This window comes from Rutilus rutilus (assembly GCF_951802725.1).
Source record: "Rutilus rutilus genome assembly, chromosome: 4".
NCBI classification, from domain to species: Eukaryota; Metazoa; Chordata; class Actinopteri; order Cypriniformes; family Leuciscidae; genus Rutilus; species Rutilus rutilus.
The window spans coordinates 4,718,479-4,732,520 of NC_140212.1; the positions used below are offsets into that span (position 1 = coordinate 4,718,479).

The following is a 14,042-nucleotide window of genomic DNA, read 5'->3' on the forward strand; positions in this document are numbered from 1 at the left end:
TGTAATAAATATGATAGCATAGTGAAGAGGAAAATTTAGGGCATGGGAGGGATTTTAAAAGAAATATTAAATAAATCATCAGGCCATAAAATAATGTAATATTTATTTTTAGTTTCTAAGAGCTACCAAGCTGGATAAAATCAATTGTTTTATTTATTTATTTCGTATAATGACATAGCATGTAAGCCAGAGATCATTTATAACCTGAGGGTGGCGGTAATGCACTAAAACAGTTTGCGACCGCCGTTAAAAAATCAAAGAAGAAGAATCGCACGTCACACTGCAAAGTCACCAGGAAAAGTATCCTGCCGATGAAAGAGGCTGCTGACACGTGGAGAGAGACACTGCCTTAATTGGACTAAAACCCTAAAACAGGTAAGTAAACATTAAAAAAAAATTAATTTAATATGTTATTCAGTTGAGAGATGATATCAGATGAATTGGAAGTCACACATGCCCCCTAATACCTTGAAAAACTTCTTAAAACTGCGGCAATTTGCGCGGGCACATTAACCGAAAAGTCGACAAATGCGCCCGCGCGTTCTGCTGTTTTTTTTTTTTTTTTTTTTTTTTTTTTTTCACATAGCAGCAAAATAGACTTAAAATACTCCGTCATTTATGGTCATACAGACTTGAAATATGGAAAAATAAACTGTAAAATGTCTTTTTTATGTGTCCACTTACAATCGAAACAAAACATTATGCTTTTGTGTGCTTTCTGCCTCTCCTTCTACATGAACTTTTTTTCTGGAGCAGGTCTCTAAACGTAAGCAAAACTCAGCAAATACACACTGTCAAGAGTAATCTTTATAATAATTTAAGTGTTTACTTTTTAATTATCTAATTCAAAACGAAAGAGAATATTCTGTTTATGTAATCTATATAAAAAGAGAGACGTTAGTCGTTCTCATGGCAACTCATTATCTGCTAATCACCCGCTGAAAGCGCGCGCTATTCAAACGTAAATATCTTTGTTCTAATATGAATCGCGTTTGTATGCGTGAATGAACGGCTCAGATGCTCGTTTACTACAATTACAACATGCTATTTTTACATGAACGTAACGCTATTATAGTTTAGCTTTTCCTTAACTATATTGCAATACTGAGATGAGTAAAAATCTGCTGAAATATGTTCATGAAATATGTTGTTTAAATAAAATGCAATGTTTTAAACGTATGCTATTACACTGCAAATTAAAATGTATACGCCCTATATTAATGTATCATAAAATATATATGCTTGAGACGAAATATGAATGTTTTTAGACAATACTAATGAATCCTTAACTTTGAAATACGTATGATAAAATTTATGCTTTTTACAAAGGAAAAATTACACTTGGAATAGTTAAAATTGTAATTGTTGTTGACTTTCATATTATTGTGTTTCATTAGTCACAATTTTGGGGAGAGGATAAATATTCCAAACCTGTCTGAAAATACAATGATGATTAACTGCACAATTACTAGAAATGTTTACATTGGATATTATAAAATTTGCTTGCATAAAAATTTGTTTAACTTTAAACCAATTCTGTAGAATGGCCCATATATCCTATTTGAACAGGATTTGTTTCCAGGTATGACTGTGGGCTTTTGACTTTCATTTATATTAGTATTATTTTGTTAACTATATGCTAAATAAATTAAAAGCAATATACTGTGTCTGTGTGTGTGTATACATTTCTTGTCAGCAGTCTTCTTAGGTGTGTCTTCTTAGCTACAATTAAGTTTTAAGAGTTTTTATCCAGTCATCAATGGCTTATTGATCATTATAGGTATTATCAATAATTAAGTTGTTGTTGCTAGTTTGAGTCGAGAAATACACATTTCAGCATTATCATCAATAATCTGTGTGTGCATTTTCCTTGAGAACCAAGCAAGTTGACTCATGAAACCATTTGTTTATTATATCGTGATTGCATATCTCAATCACAATATTGACCTCAATAATTCCAATGACAATGACATTTTCCCCAAATCGTGCAGCCCTTGCCAGAAGTATATAGCCTAGATATCTTTACACTGTCCGCTCAGTACAACAGAGGCAGGAGCTCTGCACTGGGGTTGCTCGAGTTATATGGGCACACAACTTGCTACAAGAGCTATATCCACTATTACGAACAATAAAGTAATATTTGACAAATTTTGTCTTTCAGATTCTGAAAATGTTCAAAGGCCAATCTCAAGATACTCTGGGAGGTCTTTCTCAGAGCAAATGGTCACTTCTAAGAGGTTTGTTTAATCGATTCCAGAAAACAACAGTGTCCCATGCCCCCATTTCTTTAATTCACTCTTGGCACTCTCACCCATGCTACAGTTCCTGTAGATTACCACACACATGTAATTTCTAAATGGTGAATTTGTTTCTTCAGGCTCTTTACCAACCGGCTGATGGCAAAATTCAATATGAAGGGGAAGGTGAAGAAGCAGAAACTGCCTCTGGAGACGACTAAAACTTTTGAAAGGTAAAGGTACACAAATTATGTTAGTATTATTATAATAAAATGATACCCAATTGTACTTTTTAAACTGGTAACCTACTGAACAAACTTTTAAAAAAATTGCAAATTGAAAAGCACATGCTACATGCATAAAGTTTAAAAACACAATGAACTAATTTCTTTTTTTTTTACTTTTTTTTTTACATTGTTCTATTTTAATAAATTAAAAGCACTCAGATAGACAAAAGTGAGGGTAAGCATTAAGACAATTCATCAAGACAAAGTTAATCATTCAAGGGCTGTGAGTATTTTCTCTTTGCCTTTTGTTTGATTCACATTAATGATGCCATCATCAGAAGGTTTATTAGACTGAATGCAGATCAAATAATACCAATCTCCCCTTTTCTCCAAACTATTTACACCAATTTAAGATATGAACTGTTTAAGTGAATACTCTCCAATCCGGTCATTTTGACATATTTTGTTGTGTATTTGATGGTTAAATGCGCACACAAAGCCTAAAATATAATTTCCTTGTCTAGTTGCGGTCGGTTTCGGTGCGCACACACATAAGCCACCTTGAAGTTGGAAACAGCGTCCCTTGCTCGAAATTATTGTCCATTATTACATGGCTTGGTTGAACTCTAATGTAGAAAGCGGTGTGTTATTTCTTGATAACACATCTGCTAAGTATAACACACCGTTGCCATGAAAAACAGGTTTGCTATAGACGCAGGATTCTAACCGTAGAGACGTAACGGAGTATTTTCTTTAGCAGAAGCAATACAATCCTTTTTAAATGAATAAACTCCTTTTTAAATCAATTTTTTATGTCAAATTATTAATTTATTTGGTGGGTAGCCATGTAATAAGCGGGATAATGTAGAGCGAGGCGGTTGTTATAGCGAATACAACCACTTCAGGCAGATTCAAGACCCCTCCGCATCAGCCTGCGGGGTTGTATTCGCTATAACATCCGCCTTGCTTTACATTATCCCTTACTTAAATAGCTCTTTTTTATTATCAAACAAGTAACCGCAATGCAACAGTAGAGACTGCATTTTACAACAACTCTCTTCTGCATTGCAAATATCAAAAATGCATCATAGACAGATGATTTAATATTATCTCGTATAGAAACGGCTGGCAAAGATGGAATTTGCAAGATAACATCTATATTTCATTAATAAATAGTAAGTGCATTTTCTCAATTTCTCCAGTACTGACAGCAGAACTGATAACGCTGGAGCTGGATACTTCACTGGATTACCTCTTTCTAAACTCATCTACAAGTAATCTAGTATTTGCTAAAATGGAAGTTATAGTATCCAAAAGCATTACATTTGGGCTGTGCTTGAGAAATTTTATTATATGCAGTCTCTCTCAATTCATGATTGCTATCTTAAATATCTTGTCACCCAAGGCCACTGTCTATTGCAGTCTTACACCTTCCTAACATACAGCGACGCGAGTTTACAGAACCCATTTTCAGTCATTTGTTTGCTGCCATATACCACACCAGTCACCATTGGTCACTGTAGTATTGCCACTTCAAGGATTAGTTCACCTCAAAATGAAAATTTCCTGATAATTTACTCACCCCAATGCCATCCAAGATATTCATGTCTTTCTTTCTTCAGAGGAAAAGAAATTAAGTTTTTGAGGAAAACATTCCAGGATTTTTCTCCACACAATGGACTTCAACGGTAACCAAATTGTTGAAGTCCAAATCAATGCAGTTTCATGCTGGACGTAGGCAGAAGTACCGCCCCGTTGTTTACAAAGTGAACTTGCGAAGACTAATACAAACCATTTTAAATAAACTGACACAAATCCATAAATATGTCATTCAACATACAATAAATTTGAACAATCCTCCTCCACGCTTGTAAACAATGAGCCGGTATAAAAATATTGTATGTTAACTTGCAATGTTACTTATGGATTTTTTGTTTTTGTTCAACTCTTGCAGCTGCAGTCATAAAATGGGATAAAGAAGCTACAGAGGCTACAATCAAGCATCATGCAGCAGAACATCTTAAACGTGCCGTGGAGGGCATACAGGGGTGGAAATAATGAGGAATTTTACATGAGTACTGTAAGGCGCGTGTGTTTATTTCTAGTTTAGGGGACTTTATGTCTCTCTCCCCCTTTCCAACCACCCACCCCCAATCTTGGTCTGGAGTAATTTGTTTTTTGTTCACTTGGCAGTTCAGTGTAACCATTAGAGTTGTTTTATTTATCAGCCTGTTCATAATTTGCTGAAAACCTCATTAACCCTCTAGCCGCCACAGTCGAGTTTACTCGACAAGATGCGGCACTGAATAAAACGGCCGATTTTGTCAAACAGGGTGTCAAATTTCGTTCGACCTCCCCTCCACTAGTTAGCATACATGTCATACTTCATCCCCGACTCAAAAAAATGTCATGTTTCTATACAAAATCTTCGAGCTAGAGCGTGTTGAATCAGTGCGAACAAAAGCGGAGCTAGTGTGCGAGTGAGCCATTTTATCAGATCAATATTGTCAACGTCAGCGAGTATTTGCATTAGATTATTATTATTATTATCATCTAATGGCATCAATAAAGCTTACCCGCAATGAAGTGTTGGGTGTTCTATTCGCGGACCCTGATTCTGAAGGGGAATAACGTTATCTGCCTTCAGAAAATGACGGTGATTCTGAAAGTGAAAGTATAGCCCTACACCAAGCACAAACGGTGAATCCTTTGCCCAATATATATGGTCCTTTGCCCAATGTCAGTGGTGGGAACAATGTTTCCCGGGGTCGGAGTGTTCATTGCGAAGTTAGCAGGCGTGTTAGTGTTGTGGGGAACGAGGCGGGAGATGTTTACCGCGCTCGCCATGGTGACCGCGTGCCTCTCCGCAATCGCGGCGACAGTATTGTGGTGGAGGCTTTGTCTAATGCCACTGGGTATGTTAGACGAGGTCGAAGTATTCATAGGACAGTTAGGGGGCAACGAGGGGGCAACGTGGAGGCAGGGTGGGGAGTCGCAATGACAAAGACAGTAGTCCGAGCTGTGCACACTCGGCGCGCGCGCGAGACAGATCTGGCCGCGCCCGCGCTGCTCGTAGCAAGAGCAGAGGCGGTGTGACACGGAGCAGAGGGGCTATTAGTCTATCGCAAGACCACACCATGAAACACTACAAGAAATGTCACCTGGATGGATAGGGAGTCATTATCTCTACAGCAAAAGCTCTGCAACATAATTTTTTTTTTTTTTTTGTCTGCCATTTATTAGTAATGATTTACACTGTTGATTTACTATCTATTTCCCTGACCATTTTAGTGTACAATATGTGTTCTTTTTTGTGTGTTCATGTCCTTATGATGTGTGCGTCTATGTCAGCTAAAAAAACAACCAAAAAAAAAAAAAACACACACACAAAAAAAAAAAAAACTAACACTGTCTCTCGTCTTGTCTCGTCATCTCACTCATGATCTGTGGCATGCCATGGCGAGTGAGCTTTTGAACTAAACAGGTTTTGTCTACTTGTGTTTGTGTGTCATATGAATAATATGTGCACCATAATCAGAGTGCCTACTGTTTGTAGTAAATGGAAAATCTCTACAGCAAAAGGCCAACCGCTACATGCATTCAGTTTGTTTCTATTATTAGTAATGATTTACACAGTTTGTTCACTACTTACTATTTACCTGAGCATTCAGTATTGTGCAATATAGCATACAGAAGGTGAGGGACATTTTTGGGGGAAAGAAGTGCTGCATTTTATCTTTTAAACATGTGACTTTTCATGAATATTCTATAATCCAAGATGGCCGCCACTATATGACGTCATAATATGCAAATTAGATGGGAAAATGTAATTCCTACATAAACTTTGGGTCATCCTTAATATTTCTCTAATTTACAGAAAGTCTCTATCTTTTATCACTTTTAATATATAGCCTTTTGAAATTAAGATGTCAAAATCGAACGTTTTAGGAAAAAACCTCTGGCGCCTAAAGGGTTAAAGATGGAAAAAAATTGTCATTTCAAACTATTTTTGCTTTTTTTTTAATCAATAATCAGATGTCACTTATTTCCAATTGCAAAAATATAAGGCTACTAAAAAGTATTTGCATGTTTTAGACAGGTGCATCAAAGGGATAGGTATTAATTTATTATTTACAATTTTAAAGCAGTAGTTCTGCACACTGCTTTTACTATGACTAGAATGAGTTTTATTGAATACCATGTTGTCATCCAACCTTGGAACAAAAGCCTGTTTGATGACCAAAACATGGTTTAATAAAGCTAATAGTAAAGCTAATTTCGTTTGTGCATCTTAAAATTTTGTATGAATGTTCTTTAGACGTCTGTAAGTGACGTTGAAATGACGTTGTGAAAACTTTCATTTACAATATTGTAAAGATGTTACTTGGACATCAAAAATCAACATTTAAAAGAGATGTCTAATGAACGTTCACTATGTACGTCAATAGTGAACGCTAAAAAGACGTTTAAAAAAGACGTCAAAAACTTTCATTCTGGCTCTTCAGCGGACGTCTTCTGAACGTTCACTTTTTATGTCAGTTGGACGTCAACAGTGAACGTCAAAAAGACGTCTAAAAAAAGACGTCATAAAAACTTTCATTCTGGCTCTTCAGCGGACGTCTTCTGAACGTTCACTTTTTATGTCAGTTGGACGTCAACAGTGAACGTCAAAAAGACGTCTAAAAAAAGACGTTCAAGCTGACTCTTCATTGGACGTCTTTTGAACGTTCACCTTTTATGTCACTTGGACGTCAACATTGAACGTCAAAAAGACGTCTAAAAAAGACGTCATAAAAACTTTCATTCTGGCTCCTCAGCGGACGTCTTCTGAACGTTCACTTTTTATGTCAGTTGGACGTCAACAGTGAACGTCAAAAAGACGTCTAAAAAAAGACGTTCAAGCTGACTCTTCATTGGACGTCTTTTGAACGTTCACCTTTTATGTCACTTGGACGTCAACATTGAACGTCAAAAAGACGTCTAAAAAAGACGTCATAAAAACTTTCATTCTGGCTCCTCAGCGGACGTCTTCTGAACGTTCACTTTTTATGTCAGTTGGACGTCAACATTGAACGTCAAAAAGACGTCTAAAAAAGACGTCATAAAAACTTTCATTCTGGCTCCTCAGTGGACGTCTTCTGAACGTTCACTTTTTATGTCAGTTGGACGTCAACAGTGAACGTCAAAAAGACGTCTAAAAAAGACGTTCAAGCTGACTCTTCATTGGACGTCTTTTGAACGTTGACTTTTTATGTCACTTGGACGTCAACATTGAACGTCAAAAAGACGTCTAAAAAAGACGTCATAAAAACTTTCATTCTGGCTACTCAGTGGACGTCTTCTGAACGTTCGACAAAGACGTTGTAATGACGTCGTTTGGACGTGTCTGTGCTCAGTGGGTAAGGGCCAGATTTACTAACAGCTTGCGCCAGCACAAACCCTCTTCTGCACGTACTCACGATTTCTCTCAACATGGGGACAGGAGACGTGTCAGTCAATAAAGAAGAAAACTAAGAAACTTGCGTGACTTATTTGAAAAAGTTACTCAGATATTTTGTTGTATACTAGTTACTTGAAAAAGTAATCTGATTATGTAATATACTTATATATGTAATATATAATACATATACATATTATAATATATAATATAATATATATGTAATATACCCTAATATATGCATTTAATATGCATATGTATTATATATCAACATTTTAAGTATATATAAAACTGAAGAGGAATTCAGAACAAGTCATATAGAGATAAATTGCCTGTTTCTTTAGAATTATGGGGGAGAAGCGAGTTAATGCACCATTAACCAGCACCTATCAGCACCGGCACTATCTATTAGCTTTTCAAGGGTGAAATGACTTAATCGACTCTGTAAAGTGGGGATGATTAAGGTCACCGAATAAAAACGCGTTTGAAAATCATTGTTGCACGTGTACTCAACCTTTAGCAAGGAGCAATGCTGTGATTGAGACCAATTTGCGGGCAAACAAATAATCACTCGGGCCGTGATTGTGCCACAGTTACATCCACACTCCACCAATGCAGCGATTTAGCCTGGGTGATTCCAACTTTAATCTGTAATAAAAATGAAGCAAGCAGGCTGCTAGCACTTAGCTTGTTAGTGAGCTCTCGTGTTATTATTGCTGAAGAAACAGGAAACACTTGTGCTGATTGGATCTGGGAATTCATGATCATCTAATTATGCTAAGTTCCACTGAGGGAATGTCTCAACAAAAAGGCTTAATAACTGACAGTGAGGAGATTTTTTTCTGTTTGCATGACAGTAGGAGAAAAAATCGTCTGTTTAGGCCATCGCCAAACATATTTCATGTAAATGATGATAAACAATAGATAAGACAGAAATGTTATGAGATAGGTGAGACGTATGCACACATTATTTGCATATCGTATCGCGCCAGGTTTTGACATTTCTGTCAGAGCTCCAAGATGCTTTATGGTTTCAGATGCAGAAATAAAAGATCAAAATCTGTTGCTAGCGCGAGGCTTCAGTGTCTCTCCGCCTTGCTGTCGTTTCTGGCTAATTAAATTCCACCCTGAGCGCTGCTGTTATGGCTGGCTGACAGGTAACGCTATAAACGCATAACTCACATACAACCAAGCACCTTTCCGACACAAGCGTTTCATTATTAGCAGCTGCTTTTATGGCGCTATTTGTGCTGCAGTGCTATTAAATGGTACGTTTTGACTATGATGCTAAAAATGGACATTAAAATGACAGTCAAAAAAACTAGATTTGCATTTCTCGAAGGAAACGCTAGTGCTTGCAAGGCTAGTGTTAGTTTTTGATAAGTAGTTTCAGATAAGCTTAGGTTTTCGGCAATTGAAATATGTACATTACGGAAGTAAAATAATTGTTCTTGCAGACTTTTAAAGCAATAGTTTGCCCAAAAGTAAAAACATTGTCATCATTTACTCACATTCATGTCCAAATCCAGGTAATACTTTATTTCGATGGTCCACTTTAGACATTCTATGAACTATAAGTAGCTTTGCAACTACAAGTCAACTGGCAGGCATTAGAGTATTAGTAGACTGTCTCCTTAAGGGTAACTCTTGCCAAAATTGAACCTAGGCTCTTTTTGTTAATCTACCCGAGTCAAACTTTCGTGTAAAAGCATAATTAGAATGACCGTATTTTTTGTTTTAGGTCAAAATGCCTTTTGAATGAGAGTGTATGGGGCACTTCTATGATAGCATCAAAATCGCTATTTTTAAAACACTAAGAAGGCTCGACACAACATGAAACTGTACTGGAAGTATCACCAAGGGCTCTACACATGAACTTGAGCATTGACTACATTGTTTGTGTACACAAAGTTTACTAAAAAGAAAGGTTTTGTACGACTCACTTTATCAGTTAGTGTTTCCGGTGGCTGGAATTTTGTCAGTCAAAAGTAGTCGATCTCCGAATGCAACGTAACATGAGGAGAGTAAAGATGGAAACCTCCTAAAGCTTGTTTCCATATAAATTCACGGATCATTTTTTATCTAAGTTATCATGCTTTTCATTGAAATTACAAGTTTATGACATTTCCTCATATGGAGTCAGTTCATTATGTTGCATTCAGAGATCGACTACTTTTGACTGACAAAATTCCAGCCACCGGAAACACTAACTGATAAAATTAGTCGTACAAAACCTTTTTAGTAAACTTTGTGTACACAAACAATGTAATCAATACTCAAGTTCATGTGTAGAGCCCCTGGTGATACTTTAAGCACAGTTTCATGTTGTGTCGAGCCTTCTTAGTGTTTTAAAAATAGCGATGCTATCATAGAAGTGCCCCATGCACACCCATTCAAAAGGCATTTTGACCTAAAACGAAAAAAAAGAACAGTCAATCTTAAAAGTTGACTCGGGTAGATTAACAAAAAGAGCCTAGGTTCAATTTTGGTGAGAGTTATCCTTTAATATCTACTAACTCTTTATTTTGATGCTCCTCAACAGACATTCTACTGAATATAAGCAACGTTGCAACTACATGTCAACTTATTCTACTAACCCGAACCTTTACACCTAACAGTCTAATACTCCAATGTGAGTTAATTGACATGTAGTTGCCGTTACTTATAGCTAGTAGAATGGCCAAAGTGGATAGTATAACACAATGTTTTTTTTTTTTCATTGAACAATGTCCATGCTGCTCTTTTTGACTGTTTCAAAAATCACATAATAATAATTTAAGTCCTATATAAAAGCATTATATAAGACTTGTGCACTACAAAAAAAAAGTGTATTTAGCCTACTGTTTACAATTTTCTCTAAATTTCACATATCATTGCAAAGAAACTGCAAGTTGTCACCTTTATTTTTATAGTGCTTTTTACAATACAGATTGTATCAAAGCGGCTTCACAGTGATAACATGGAAATAATACAACAAAGTTTGTTTCTAGAAGAAAAATGCGTCATCGTCCACCTTAAGTAAGGCAGATCAATAATATGTTAAATGCATTTAAATGTTAATTTAATGAAATTTTGAAGTAGAAAAACTAAAATAGTATTTTTTAGTAAAACATGCTCCAATATTCTTTGCTTTATTTACAACCTCGAAAAATGGGGGAATGCAGGATATTGTCATGCAAGCTGGTGTTTTTAGAGACTGTTACATCACTAATTAATGCGACAGGGGGGCAAGCAAGAAAGACAGCGTGGGAGAAATGACATAGCCGTAATTTTCTCGCTCACATCGGGACGCCTGTGAGCGCTGCACGCGGAGGGGAGCAGATGCGCTGAGAGAGTGCGGGATGGGCTGGGATGGATTGTGAATGCAAAAAACTTCCCAGAAGGTCAGATCTGGCGAGAGTGGCTGAGTCATTTCACCGTCTGCTCGGGCTCTGGTGGAGATGATAATCTCCCTGCGGTGGTGTCAAAATGTCCTGCCGACCCGTAGATAAACCTTTCACTGCACAAATCCCAGGTTTTCGCTGACCTCTCCCCATGCTTAAACTGTGCAAGCTGAATGATGCACTCACACTGCCGATTTGCTTCCAAGTGCACAGGGGCTTGATGAAAGACCGTGGTGAACGAGAGGGTGAGAGAAGTGAGAATTTACCCCACACAGGGGCCTGTTACACATTCCTCATACAGACAGCGGCCGCATCTGTTCCTTTCCATGGAGAGACCGTTCCAAGATTCACCTCTTATCACAATTAGCGCACAAAAGGTGTGTGATTCTGTTACTGTTGTTTTGTCATCAGGAGGGTCTTGCGCGACAGGTATGATTCAGTTTAATGCATTTCTCATTCATTCCTATGGTATCCGCAAACAGTGGCTGAATCCACAATCGCCCCCTATATCCTCAAATAGGGCATTATTTGAGGGCACAGCAATGTGTAGCGGTGTCCGAAACCATAGTGGACGTTATCGAGTGCACTCGTTCTATCCCACATTGCACCGCAAATAACAAATGTACGGCCAATGTACACTCAACGGCTGTCTGAATTCACTCACTTGTTTTCACTCAGTCCTTCAAGTGAGCTGTGGACTAACGTAGGGAATAGTGATTGAGGGTTTAGGGGGTGATTTCGGATTCAGCCATTGATTGACTGTCGCACAGCTCTGAATGAAATTCAATGGCAACAAGGCACATGTGATTCGAGTTAGCCGTTACGCTTTTTCCAATGATAGAGCCACGGACCCTCTCCCAACATGGCCGCATCCGAAATCGCATACTTTCCTACTATATAGTAGGTGGAAAAAAAGTAGCCTATGTGACAAAATAAGTTTTTATCTTTGGCCGCCTTCTGGTAAGATTCTGAAGTGAGCATACGATGGACACTTTACTATCCCATTAGGCCACGGGAGAGGATTTTTGGCGAATGAAGTGCGTCCAGATTACATTCATGCTACACACATTCATACTATATAGAAAGTACTTATTTAGCAGTCGGTAAGTAAATCCTTATTCAAAAGAGAGTATCGGATTTCGTTCTCGTTCTTGTAGTTCCTGGAACTTAAACCCATGTGGTTGTAGTCCTTATTTAGCAACTTTGCTAGAAATGTGCCTTTTTTTTGTTATCAAGTAATATTAATATAACTCTGAATAACAAATAATTGTTGGCATTCATGTGTGCTCGCTTAAAAAATACAATCACCTTGATGAAATGTGAAAACAGAACTTTTTTATGGAGGGAAATAAAAACATATATAGAACATATATTAGAAGAGCAAAAGATGTAGGATATCCAAACGCACAAAGTTTCAGTTTGATGGCGAATATGGGTTTTTAAAAAAAGAGAGTGGATGCGGCCTTGAAAACGTTGTCTTTAAGTGCATTATCGGGAATGAGAGAAATTTAAGATGGAGTAGATGAAAGCACAACAACAAGTCAAGTCAAGGCCACTCCTGAGAGCCCTGCACACTGTTTACATGTTCAGTTTGAGGGTGAGCATTTCCCTTCATCTCTGCTTATCCATTAGCTCAAGAGCTCCGCCATTGACCCCATCTGTGCGAGAAATCAATAGATGAGCGGATGAGCACCTGATCCTGCGCAAAACAAACTTGCAGCAAGTCATTTGTAATGTTTATCTTAACAAAGTGGTTACATTGTTCCCATTATCATAAATCTGTTTAGTGTTTTAGCTTTGCATTGCTTATAGATTCATTTTGTTTTAATTTGAAGCGATATGTCTATTTTTGTGGAATTTGAAAGGATCCAGTATTATTATAATGTATCTACATATATACTGCATAAATACAATCCAGTGCAATAACTTTTGGTGGTTGTGAAAACGGGAGAGAATATTTTCTTTCATGTCAGTTTGGATTGTTATATCATTGGTGCTGTTCGGCACAGTGGCCCGTGTGTCAAATGTGATTTGTATATTAGATGGACCAGTGGTTCAATAGATCTTGATCTGGGAGAGAAAAGCTGAAGTATGTGGAACTGCTCTGCCTGTGCAAATGAATTTCACATTATTGTAGGTCACTGAATTCATTCGGCGTGCCAATCAGCAGAGCTCCTTGGGGGACTTGTGTGTGTGGTGAGTTGCATTTCTCCATAGCGCCGATACAGCGGGTGGTTGTAAATTAAGACTTCCATTTTCCTTTCCTGGAAAAGCAGCCTAATTTATCAAACACATCTGTGTGTGTGTGTGTGTGTGTGTGTGTGTGTGTGTGTGTGTGTGTGTGTGTGTGTGTGTGTGTGTGTGTGTGTGTGTGTGTGTGTGTGTGTGTGTGGAAACGAGCAACAGGAAGAGCTGTCTCATTTCTCCTGCAGCTGATTTTATCTGTCTGGAGGACGTGAAAAAATGACCCCTGCAATCGCTGCGCGCTTGCCAACAGGAAGCCGGCCAATTTAGAAGGTGGAAAGTCCATTAAAAGATTAATTTAAGGAAGTGACTAGGCCCCTTGTGGACTTATTAGAAGCTCATCAGAATATAGCAGGTGAATTTGATTTATGAGCCAAATTGCTGAATATGTGCTGAGATTCAGAAGAATTTTTTTTAGGATCCAGAAAAAATAACAGTGTTGCTGTATTAGCACCAAGGGGTTTATATATATAAACATGAAGTTATTTCAAAGCTGCTATTTTCCATACAACAA

General features: G+C 37.6%; 1 long non-coding RNA gene across 1 annotated transcript; it reads left to right on the forward strand.

Annotated features, from left to right (window-relative positions):
- Positions 1 to 240: 240 nt before the first annotated feature.
- LOC311289926 lies at positions 241 to 5,817 on the forward strand. Its single transcript, XR_014627242.1, has 4 exons — positions 241 to 375; positions 2,162 to 2,237; positions 2,378 to 2,470; positions 4,419 to 5,817. It is a non-coding gene; the product is annotated as an uncharacterized lncRNA (long non-coding RNA).
- The last annotated feature ends 8,225 nt before the right edge of the window (positions 5,818 to 14,042 follow it).